The following is an 11733-nucleotide window of genomic DNA, read 5'->3' on the forward strand; positions in this document are numbered from 1 at the left end:
CCAGGCTGGAGTACAGTGGCACGATCTCGGCTCACTGCAAGCTCCGCCTCCCGGGTTCACGCCATTCTCCTGCCTCAGCCTCCCGAGTAGCTGGGACTACAGGCACTCACCACCACGCTCGGCTAATTTTATTTGTATTTTTAGTAGAGATAGGGTTTCACCGTGTTAGCCAGGATGGTGTCGATCTCCTGACCTTGTAATCTGCCTGCCTCAACCTCCCAAAGTGCTGGGATTACAGGCGTGAGCCACCGCGCCCGGCCTTTTATTTTTATTTTTTCGAGATGGAGTCTTGCTCTTCTCCCAGGCTGGAGTGCAGTGCCCTGATCTCAGCTCACTGCAACCTCTGCCACCCGGGTTCAGCGATTCTCTTGCCTCAGCCTCCCAAGTAGCTGGAATGACAGGTGCACGTCACTATGCCCAGCTAATTTTTTTGTATTTTTGTAGAGACGGGTTTTCACCATGTTGGCCAGGCTGGTCTCGAACTCCTGACCTCGTGATCCGCCCATCTTGGCCTCCCAAAGTGCTGGGATTACAGGCGTGAGCCACCACGCCCTGCCTAGAGTAGTCTCTACTCTAGGAGGTAGTTCTTTCCCCTAAGGTGTGGTTTTTCAAGTGAATGCCTATGATGTTAAAAAGTTCTCTCCACTCTGGCTAGGTCAGAACCTCATATTTCTCAGCACTGTTCAACCTCTAGTATCTCCATTCTTTTTTTTTTGAGACAGACTCTTGCTTTGTCACCCAGGCTGGAGCGCAACGGTGCAATGTTGACTCACTGCAACCTCTGCCTCCTGGGTTCAAACCATTCTCCTGCCTCAGCCTCTCAAGTAGCTGGGACTATAGGCATGAGCCACCATACCCGGCTAATTTCTGTATTTTCAGTAGAGATGGGGTTTTGCCATGTTGGCCAGGCTGGTCTCAAACTCCTGACTTCAACTGATCTGCCCACCTTGGCCTCCCCAAGTGCTGGGATTACAGGCATGAGCTACTGCACCTGGCCTTCTCCATTCTTCTTTCAACCCCATAGCAGCTGCTCTTTTCTAGGCCTCAAAGGATCTCATACTACGCATGTACAGCCCAGCCCTCAACAAAAGACCCACAGGGGGCAGAGGGAGAAGAGATAGGCAAGATGGCACCTGGCGAGAGATTCTCCAGTCGCTGCTGACATCGAGCAGACAAGTGAGGTACTGTCCCCACTACCTCCCTTCTTCCTCTCTCACCCCTGGAGACATTCTCCTTCCCCTCCTCCCTCCACCTGGGGGAGGGGGGTGGGCATGGTTCCTGGGACATCATGTAGGACTCGAAGGAAGTGAGCCAGGACCAGCACTGAAAATCATCGTGCTAGGGAACAGCACCTCCCAGAAGACCTCCTGAGCTGCAGATTTTGCTCAAAAAACTTTCAGGAACAAGTACAAACTATAGGACTGGATTTATTTTGAAAACGATAACATTGCCAGGAAACTTGAATGTTACTCTCTAGTCTGGGATACAGGAGGCCAGACAATAGGAAGCAAAATGTTGGACAGATGCATCTATGGAGCACAGGAAATCCTCTTGGTATATGATATCACAAGTTATCCAAGCTTTGAGAATTTTTAGAAGATTAATGAAGAAAGTGAGTGAAGAGTCAGAAACTCAGCCACTGGTTGCCTTAGTGGGCAATAAAGTTGATTTGGAGCATAATCGAACAGTAAAACCTGAAAAACACTTACGGTTTTGCCAGGAAAACGGTTTTAATAGCCACTTGGTTTCAGCCAAGGCAACAGACTCTGTCTTCCTGTGTTTTCAAAAAGTTGCTGCTGAAATCCTTGGAATCAAATTAAACAAAGCAGAAATAGAACAGTCACAGAGGGTGGTGAAGGCAGATATTGTCAACTACAACCAGGAACCTATGGCAAGAGCTGTTAACCCTTCTAGAAGCTCTGTGTGTGCAGTTGGGTGAGCTCATTTTTCCATTGTGTTCATAGTTCCAGCTGCCCTTCACCTCTGGGTGTGTCTGAGAAATTCTAAGAACTTGTTTTATCAGTGACCATCTCTGTAGTGCAGTTAACACTTTCCTCCAAACGTGCTTCATCCTTAAGTGTTCCTCCTAGCCGTAGGCATGTACTTGGATTCAAAAGAATTCAACACTGGGACCACACACATTGCATTCAAACTGGAAGGCTCATTCTCCGGAATTAGACTGTTTAATTGAAAAAGAATGGTGTCTGGCCAGGCACGGTGGCTCATGCCTGTAATCCCAGCACTTTGGGAGGCCGAGGTAGGTGGATCAATCACCTGAGGTGAGGAGTTTGAGACCAGCCTGACTAGTATGGTGAAACCCCGTCTCTACTAAAAATACAAAAAATTAGCCGAGCGTGGTGGTGCACACCTGTAATTCCAGCTACTCGGGAGGCTGAGGCAGGAGAATCGCTTAAACCCGGGAGGTGGAGGTTGCAGTGAGCCAAGATCTCACCTTTGCACTCCAGCCTGGGCAACAAGCGAAACTCCAACTGGAAAAAGAAAAAAGAAAAAAACAATGGTGTTGCTTCTCTGTATGTTCTTGCTTTTTTCCCTGACGTAAATGTTTTAAACAAATATGAAAAGTATCCTAGTCTTGATCATCAGCCAGGATCTTGTCACAGTGGTTTCATTCTCTCATGTGAACTCACACATGTCGAAGTATACTTCAGGGTGCAAATATCACACACGTAACATATTTTGCCTATAGATACTTGATTCTGTTGCTATCAATTGCGAATAAAAATAAAGCTGTCATCTAACTGAACATGCTCAAAATAAGCCTGTAATAGAAATATTTTTTCATTTTTAAAAAGGGGCCTGGCCAGGCGTGGTGGCTCACGTCTGTAATTCCAGCATATTGGGAGGCCGATGCAGATGGATCACCTGAGGTCAGAGGTTCGAGACCAGTCTGGCCAACATGGTGAAATCCTGTCTCTACTAAAAATACAAAAAAAATTAGCAGGGCATGGTGGCAGACGCCTATAATCCCAGCTACTCAGGAGGCTGAGGCGGAGGTTGCAGTGAGCTGAGATTGAGCCATTGCACTCTAGCCTGGGCGACGAGAGCGAAATTCCATCTCAAAATACATAAATGAATAAATAAAAAGGGGCCTAAATTGCCAACTTTGTAGACTGTAGTCATGATGTATTGCGTAATAGGTTAGATGACTTTATGAATTTAGATAAATGTTCAGCTGATGCTCCACCTGGAATTTCTCCTGCAAACTGCGTAATAGTAGTCCAGGAATGAGTTATGATATAGGTTTTGTTTGTTTTGGGGGTCTGTTGTGGTGGTGGGTTTTATTTTTTCAGATTTTTTTTGTTTTTGAGACAGGGTCTCCCTCTGTCACCCAGGCTGGAGTGCAGAACCACAACCACACTCACTGCAACCTCGAACTCCCAGGCTCAAGCGATCCTCCCACCTCAGCCTCCCAAGTAGTTGGAACTACAGGCATGTACCACCACACCCGGCTAATTTTTAAGTTTTTTGTAGAGATGGGGTCTCGCTATGTTTCAAGGGGTGGTCTCAAACTCTTGGCCTCAAGTGATCCTTCTGCCTCGGCTCCCAAAGTGCTGGGATTATACGTGTGAGCTACCACACCTGGGCAGTGACATACTGTTGAATCTTTGTGAATCAGATTGTACCTGATGTTCAGATGTTTTTCTCTCACAAATTTAAATTCTCTTAAAAGACCCACAGGGTGGTGGCTCACGCCTGTAATCTCAATAGTTTGGGAGGCCGAGGTGGGCAGATCACCTGAGGTCAGGAGTTCAAGACCAGCCAGCCAACATGGCAAAACCTCATCTCTACTTAAAAATACAAAAATTAGCCGGACATGGTGGCGGATGCCTATAGTCCCAGCTATTCAAAAGGTTGAGGCAGGAGAATCACTTGAATCTGGGAGATGGAGGTTACAGTGAGCCAAGATGGCACCACTGCACTCCAACCTGGACAACAGAGTGAGACTCCATCTCAAAAATAAAAAAAATTTTTTAAAGACTCGCAGGGAACCCCCACACCAACATCTGGGGGACACTATGTCTTTCCACTTCAAAACCCAAACTGTGATCTTTGCTTCCCTTGTCCAGTGAGTGAGAACAGTGTGCTGTGTTTGAACTTCACCTTCCTGGGCTACAATCAGAAAATTGCCCCTAGTCAGAGAATTGAGTGAACATGGGGTTCTCCTCGTGTGGTTTTCTTTTCTCAGGGATTGTACTTCTAGAGTACTTATTGTGCAATGTCTCAAAATAGTTGCCTCATTATATGTTGGTTAGTTTTACAGTTGTTTATGGGGAGAGAGCAGGTGCTGTATCAATTACTCCATCATTTCCAGAAGTGGAAGTTGCTTTGTTTACTTTTCTGTGTGTTACACTTCAATTTTTAAAATCTTTTTCATGCCCATTTTTGTGTGGAATAAAAACGGTTTTGTTTGTTTTATGAGACAGGGTCTCGCTCTGTCAACCCAGGCTGGAGTACAGTGGTGTGATCATAGTTTACTGCAGGAAATGGGCTCAAGCAATCCTCTGGCCTCAGTCTCCTGAGTAGCTAGGACTATAGGCAAGTGCCATCATGCCCAGCTAATTTTATTTTTCATGGAAACAGGGTCTATGTTGCCTAGGCCTCAAGCTATCCTCCCAAAGTGCTGAGATTACAGTTGTGAGCCATCACACCCAGCCAAAATGTTTTTTAAAAGCTAAAGGAGGCCAGGTGCAGTGGCTCACGCCTGTAATCCCAGTACTTTGAGAGGCTGAGGCGGGCAGATTACGAGGTCAGGAGATCAAGACCATCCTGGCTAACACGGTGAAACCCTGTCTCTACTAAAAAAATTAGCCGGGCGTGGCGGTGGACGCCTGTAGTCCCAGCTACTCAGGAGGCTGAGGCAGGAGAATGGCATGAACCTTGGAGGCGGAGCTTACAGTGAGCTGAGATCACACCACTGCACTCCAGCCTGGGCTACAGACTGGGCGAGGAGACTCCGTCTCAAAAAAAAAAAAAAAAAAAAGCTAAAGGAAGATTATTACAACATCACACAGGCTTAGACCCCTCAGGACTGAAGGATTAGTAAACCAAGTAAAATACCAACCATTAACTGAGGTAAAAAAATATATATATATACACAAAACGGTATTTTAGGAAGAATATTATAATTACCAATTATTGCCTTGTGACCAGTTACCTAAGCAAGTTATAGTCTCTACCTGAATTTCTCCTTTTACTGTATCATACTGTTGTTTTCTCTTCTCCCAATATTTTATATAGAATGTTTAGGGATACAGTTTAACATTTTCAGTTTATATATTGGAAAAATAAGACTGCAGACATTCTGCACTTGGGAGTTGAATGCAACTATTCACAAAACTTAAGGTTGTCTTTGGGGTAGCCATAAAGCAGTACACTTGAAGATGTATGCCAAATAGTTAAAGTTTGTTAGGCAGTGGTATTTTTGGAAGAACAAATGAGAAGTGAAGCATATTCACTCAATTAACATATACTTGCTGAACTACTACTATGTTCTAGGCATCATCTCAGGCTTTGGGGATGCAGGAATAAACAAAACAGGCAAAGATCCCTGATCTTATGGAGATTTTAATTCTATCAAGAGAAGACAAAAAGAAACAATGGGTTTTTAAAAAATTGGTACGTCGGCCTGGCACAGTGGCTCACGCCTGTAATCACAACACTTTGGGAGGCCGAGTCAGGCAGATCATTTGAGGCCAGGAGTTCAAAACCAGCCTGGACAACATGATGAAACCCCGTCTCTACTAAAAACACAAAAATTGGCTGGCCATGGTGGTGGGCACCTATAATCCCAGCTACTCAGGAGACAGAGGGAAGAGAATCCCTCAAGCCTGGGAGGCGGAGGTTGCAGTGAGCAGAGATCATACCACTGCACTCCAGCCTGGGTGACACAGTGAGACCCTGTCTCCAAAAAAAAAAATAATAAAAGTTAGGGAAGAGGATCAGCAAGAGACTGGAAGTAGTGATCAATAGGGTAGAAGAAAAAGAAAGTGTAGTATCCTAAAATTAGGATACTATCAGGGAAGGAGTCAAATATGGAAGAGGAAAATTTAGATTGAATCTAACAATGTGCAGGTCACTGGTGACCTTAACAAGAGCAGTTTCAGTGAAACTGCTTTGACTGAAATGCGAAGTCTTTTTGCATTGTGAGTGAAAGCTTGACTGAAATGAATTAAAGAGAATGTGGTAAGGGGAATTGTAGGCAGCAGGCATACGTAACTCTTTCAAGACATTTGGCCACAAAGGAGAATAAGGAACTGGGGTAGTATGTGGACAGCATAGTGTAGTGCATAGCTATTGTTGATTTTACTGTCCCATATCCATTCTACCTTCTCATGGTACATCAAGTTATCTTTGAGCATTAACTTCTCCCCCATTGTATACTTGCTTTGTGGAACCAGCACCTGCACTCAAGCTATAAGTGTTGGTAGAGAAAAATATATAAACATGTTTAACTAGTTTCTCTATAAATTCATGATACAAATCTCAAATGGGACTTAAGACTACCAAATACTTCCCTAGTTTGTTCACTTTCCAATTTTTCAGATGACTGTCTCATTTATTATCTCTCCTCAAACCTCCACTTCACACTCCTCCTCACTTTCAGCTGATAACTTTGCCTCTAAATAACTAGAAGAAAGAAACAATATTAAAAGTTTCCTAGCAGAGTACAGTGGCTCACGCCTGTAATCTCAGCACTTTGGGAGGCCGAGGCGAGCAGATCACGTGAGGTCAGGAGTTCAAGACCAGCCTGGCCAACATAGTGAAACCCTGTCTCTACTAAAAATACAAAAATTTGTCAGGCATGGTGGCAGGCACCTGTAATCCCATCTACTCAGGAGGCTGAGGCAGTAGAATCCCTTGAACCCAAGAGACAGAGATTGCAGTGAGCCGAGATCGTGCTACTTCACTCTAGCCTGGGGAACAGAAGGTGATCCATTTCATTAATAAATAAATAAATAAATAAATAAATTTCCTTATTTTCCCACAACCTAATCTACTAATCTCTTGCTTGTCCACCCTCATTCTTTGCCTTCCTTCCCTCGTAATGTGGTGGATGAAATACTTCTGCTCTTTTTGTTGTTGTTGTTGAGACGGAGTCTCGCTTTGTCGCCCAGGCTGGAGTGCAGTAGCCGGATCTCAGCTCACTGCAAGCTCCGCCTCTCGGGTTTATGCCATTCTCCTGCCTCAGCCTCCCGAGTAGCTGGGACTACAGGCGCCCGCCACCTCGCCCGGCTCGGTTTTTGTATTTTTTAGTAGAGACGGGGTTTCACCGTGTTAGCCAGGATGGTCTCGATCTCCTGACCTTGTGATCCACCCGTCTCGGCCTCCCAAAGTGCTGGGATTACAGGCTTAAGCCACCGCGCCCGGCCAATACTTCTGCTTTTAACATCACCCTGTAACGTTTTTTGGCTTCCATCATCCCTTAGCTGAAGACTTCATTAACACTGTCATCCCCTCATTCTCATGTGTCAATTTCTGCCCCTTTACTGGAACAGTCCCCACAAACCTATATTCTAGTGCCAGGTACGGTGGCTCACGCCTGTAATCCCAGAACTTTGGGAGGCCGAGGTGGGCAGATCACCTGAGGTCAGGAGTTCGAGACCAGCCTGATCAACATGGAGAAACACTGGCTCTACTAAAAATACAAAATTATCCTGGCGTGGTGGTGTGCGCCTGTATTCTTAGCTACTCGGGAGGCTGAGGCAGGAGAATCACTTGAACCCGGGAGGCAGAGGTTGCCGTGAGCCGAGATCACACCACTGCACTCCAGCCTGGGCGACAAAAGCGAAACTCCGTCTCAATAAAAATAAAAAATAAAGATATTCTAGTATCTCCCATTTTTAAAATACCTCCCCTGACCCCACATCCTCCTACTTTTCTGTCCTTCACCACAGCAAAACTTCTCGAAATAGCTCACTCTAGTTCTTGTCTTTCCTTGTTTCTGTGCCATCCTCACCTCAACCCACTTCAAATACGGTTGTGCACCCTCCATCCCCCTGAAATGGCTTTTGTTGACTGCATGTTAGTATGCCCAACCCATGTAGCATGTTGTGTCGAATGCTCACTCCTTTTTCTTCACCTCTGAGCAGCATTCAACAGTCATTCTTGCAACTTTCTCTTGGCTTCCTAGAAAACACACTAACCAGATTTTTCTACCTCTGAGCCCACTCCTTTTTAGATTTCATGTTACATTCTCACCTCGTGGGCCTCTAAAATGTTGGGGCATGCCAGGATTCAGTCCTTGGACTTCTCGATTTACACTCTTCCTGAGTGATCTCACCCACTTCGATATTCATACCTTATAGTGCGCCATCTACATGCTTATGACTCCCAAATTTACCTCCAACCCATACAACTCCAGCAACCTCATTACTTACACCTAATTTTACATGTGACATTTCTGTGTGGGTGACTAAAAGTCATCTTAAGTAATGATTCATAAAGTATTACATGTATTAATATACATGACAGGTCATGTAGCATACTAGTTAAAAACATGATTTGTGGAACAACACTACTTGAAATCTAAGTCTTTCAGTATATAGGTATGTAACTTGGGTAATTTACTTAATTTATGTAACTGAATTTCCTCATGCCTTCAATGAGGAAAATAATGGTATTTACCTTATAGGTTCTTGTGAGGGCAAATTTTTTTTTTTTTTTTTTTTTTTTTTGAGACAGAGTCATGCTCTTGTCGCCCAGGCTAGAGTGCAGTAGCACAATCTCAGCACACTGCAACCTCCACCTCCAGGGTTCAAGCGATTCTCGTGCCTCAGACTCCCTGAGTAGCTGGTATGAGAGGCACCCGCCACCATGCTCGGCTAATTTTTACACTTTTAGCAGAGACGGGGTTTTGCCATGTTGGCCAGATTGGTCTGGAACACCTGACCTCCAGTGATCCGCCAGCCTTGGCCTCCCAAAGTGCTGGGATCACAGGCATGAGCCACCACGCCCGGCAATGAGGAACAAATATGTTCATGAAAAGTACATAGAACAAAGTCTGGGCCTGGAGCCATGCATCACACCTGTAATCACAACACTTTGGGAGCCCAAGGCAGTTGGATCACCTGAGGTCAGGAGTTAAGAAACCAGCCTGGCCAACATGGTGAAACTCCATCTCTACTAAAAATACAAAAAATTAGCTGGGTATAGTGGTGGACACCTGTAATCCCAGAATCTCAGGAAGCTGAGGCAGGAAAATCACTTGAACCAGGGAGGCGGCGGTTACAGTAAGCTGAGATGGCACCACTGCACTCCAGGACACAGTGAGACCCTGTCTCAAAAAAAAAAAAAAAAAAAGTTAGTGAAGAGAATCAGCAAATGACTGAAAATAGTAGTGCTAAATAGGGTAAAGGAAAAAGAAAGTGTAGTATCCTAAAATTAGGATACTATCAGGGAAGGAGTGACTAATGGAGTCAAATACGGAAGAGGAAAATATGGATTGAATCTAACAATGTGCAGGTCACTGGTGACCTTGACAAGGGCAGTTTTAGTGCAATGAGAGTGACAGCTTGATTGAAATGAATTAAAGAGAATGTGGGAAGAGGAACTGCAGGCAGCAGGTATAAGTAACTCTTTCAAGAATAAGTAACTCTTTCAAGACATTTGGCCACAAAGGAGAATAAGGAACTGGGGTAGTATGTGGACAGCATAGTGTAGTGCATAGTTACTGTTGATTTTACTGTCCCATATCCATTCTACCTTCTCATGGTACATCAATTTATCTTCGAGCATTAACTTCTCCCCCATTGTATACTTGCTTTGTGAAACCAGCACCTGCACTTAAGCTGTAAGTGTTGCCAGAGAAAAATACATAAACATGCTTAACTAGTTTCTCTATAAATTCATGATAGACACGAAACTACCAAATACTTCTCTAGTTTGTTCACTTTCCAACTTTTCAAATGACTGTCTCATTTATTATCTCTCCTCAAACCTCCACTTCTCACTCCTCCTTACTTTCAGCTGATAACTTTGCCTCTGAATAACTAGGAAAAAGAAACAATATTAAAAGTTTCCAAAAGTTTCCTGGCAAGGTCCAGTGGCTCACGCCTGTAATCTCAATACTTTTAATCTCAACACTTTGGGAGGCTGAGGCAGGCAGATCACTTGAGGTCAGGAGTACAAGACCAGCCTGGACAACATGGTGAAACCCTGTCTATACTAAAAATACAAAAATTAGCTGGGTGTGGTCGTGGATGACTATAATCAATCCCAGCTACTCAGGAGGCTGAGGCAGGAGAATCCCTTGAACCTTGGAGGTGGAGTTTGCAGTCAGCTGAGATCGTACCATTGCACTCCACCCTGGGGGACAGAGGGAGACTCCGTCTCAAAAAAAAACATAAAAGCTAAAGGAAGAGTATTACATCACACAAGCTTAGAACCCTCTGGATTGAAGGTTTAGTAAACCAAGTAAAATGCCAGCATTAATTAAGGTAAAAAGAAATATACAAAATGGGTATTTTAGGAAGGATATTGTAATTACCACTTATTGCCTTGTGACCAATTACCTAAGCAAGAGTTATAGTCTCTACCTGAATTTCTCCTTTTACTGTGTCACACTCTTGTTTTCTCTTCTCCCAATATTTTATATAGAATGTTTAGGAATACATTTTAACATTTTCAGTTTATGTATTAGAAAATTTGGAGGTAGGATTGCAGACATTCTACACTTGGAGTTGAATGCAACTATTCACAGAACTTTAGATTGTCTTTCTTTGGGGTGGCCGTAAGGCAGTACACTTGAAGATGCACGCAAAACAGTTAAAGTGTGTTAAGACATAATTTTGGAAGAACAACTATGAGAAATGAAGCATATTCATTTAACACATACTTGTTGAATTCCTACCATGTTCTAGGCATCACTTCAGGCTTTGGGGATGCAGGAATAAACAAAACAGGCAAAGATCCCTCATCTTAGGGAGATTATATTCTATCACGGGAAGACCAAAAGAAACAATGGGTATTTAAAAATTGGTACCTCGGCAGGTCGCGGTGGCTCACGCCTGTAATCCCAGCTCTTTGGGAGGCTGAGACAAGCAGATCATTTCAAGTCAGGAGTTCGAAACCAGCCTGGCCAACATGGTGAAACCTTGTCTCTACTAAAACTAGAAAAATCAGCCAAGTGTGGTGGTGAGCGCCTGTTAATACCAGCTGCTCAGGAGGCTGAGGCAGGAGAATCACTTGAGCCCGGGAGGCGAAGATTGCCGTGAACAGAGATCACACCACTGTACTCCTGCCTGAGCGACAGAGTGAGACCCTGTCTCAAAGGAAAAAAACAAAACAAAAAAGGTGGTTAGGGAAGATCAGCAAGAGACTAGGAGTGATGAGTGGGGTAAAAGAAAAAGGAAGTGGGCTGGGTATGGTGTCTCTCGCCTATAATCCCCGCACTCTGGGAGGCCAAGGTTACTGGATCACCTGAGGTCGGGAGGTCAAGACCAGCCTGGCCAATGTGACAAAACCGCATCTCTACCAAAATTACAAAAAATTAGCTGGGGGTAGTGGCAGGTGCCTGTAGTCCCAGCTACTCAGGACACTGAGGCAGGAGAATCACTTGAACCTGGTTGGCAGAGGTTGCAGTGAGCCGAGATCACGCCACTGCACTCCAGCCTGGGAAATAGAGTTAAGACTCCGTCTCAAAATAGAAAAAGAAAAAGCGTAGTATCCTAAAATTCAAAAAAAGATATTCTATCAGGGAAAAAGTGACTAATG

The 11733-nt window shown here is 44.4% G+C and overlaps 1 pseudogene across 1 annotated transcript; it reads left to right on the forward strand.

Moving 5' to 3' along the window:
* The first annotated feature begins 1288 nt into the window (after positions 1–1288).
* LOC105516534 lies at positions 1289–2284 on the forward strand (annotated as a pseudogene). Its single transcript, XR_001002503.1, has one exon. The product of XR_001002503.1 is annotated as a ras-related protein Rab-28 pseudogene (transcript).
* The last annotated feature ends 9449 nt before the right edge of the window (positions 2285–11733 follow it).

Source organism: Colobus angolensis, unplaced genomic scaffold, assembly GCF_000951035.1.
Source record: "Colobus angolensis palliatus isolate OR3802 unplaced genomic scaffold, Cang.pa_1.0 Scaffold283, whole genome shotgun sequence".
Classification (NCBI taxonomy): domain Eukaryota; kingdom Metazoa; phylum Chordata; class Mammalia; order Primates; family Cercopithecidae; genus Colobus; species Colobus angolensis.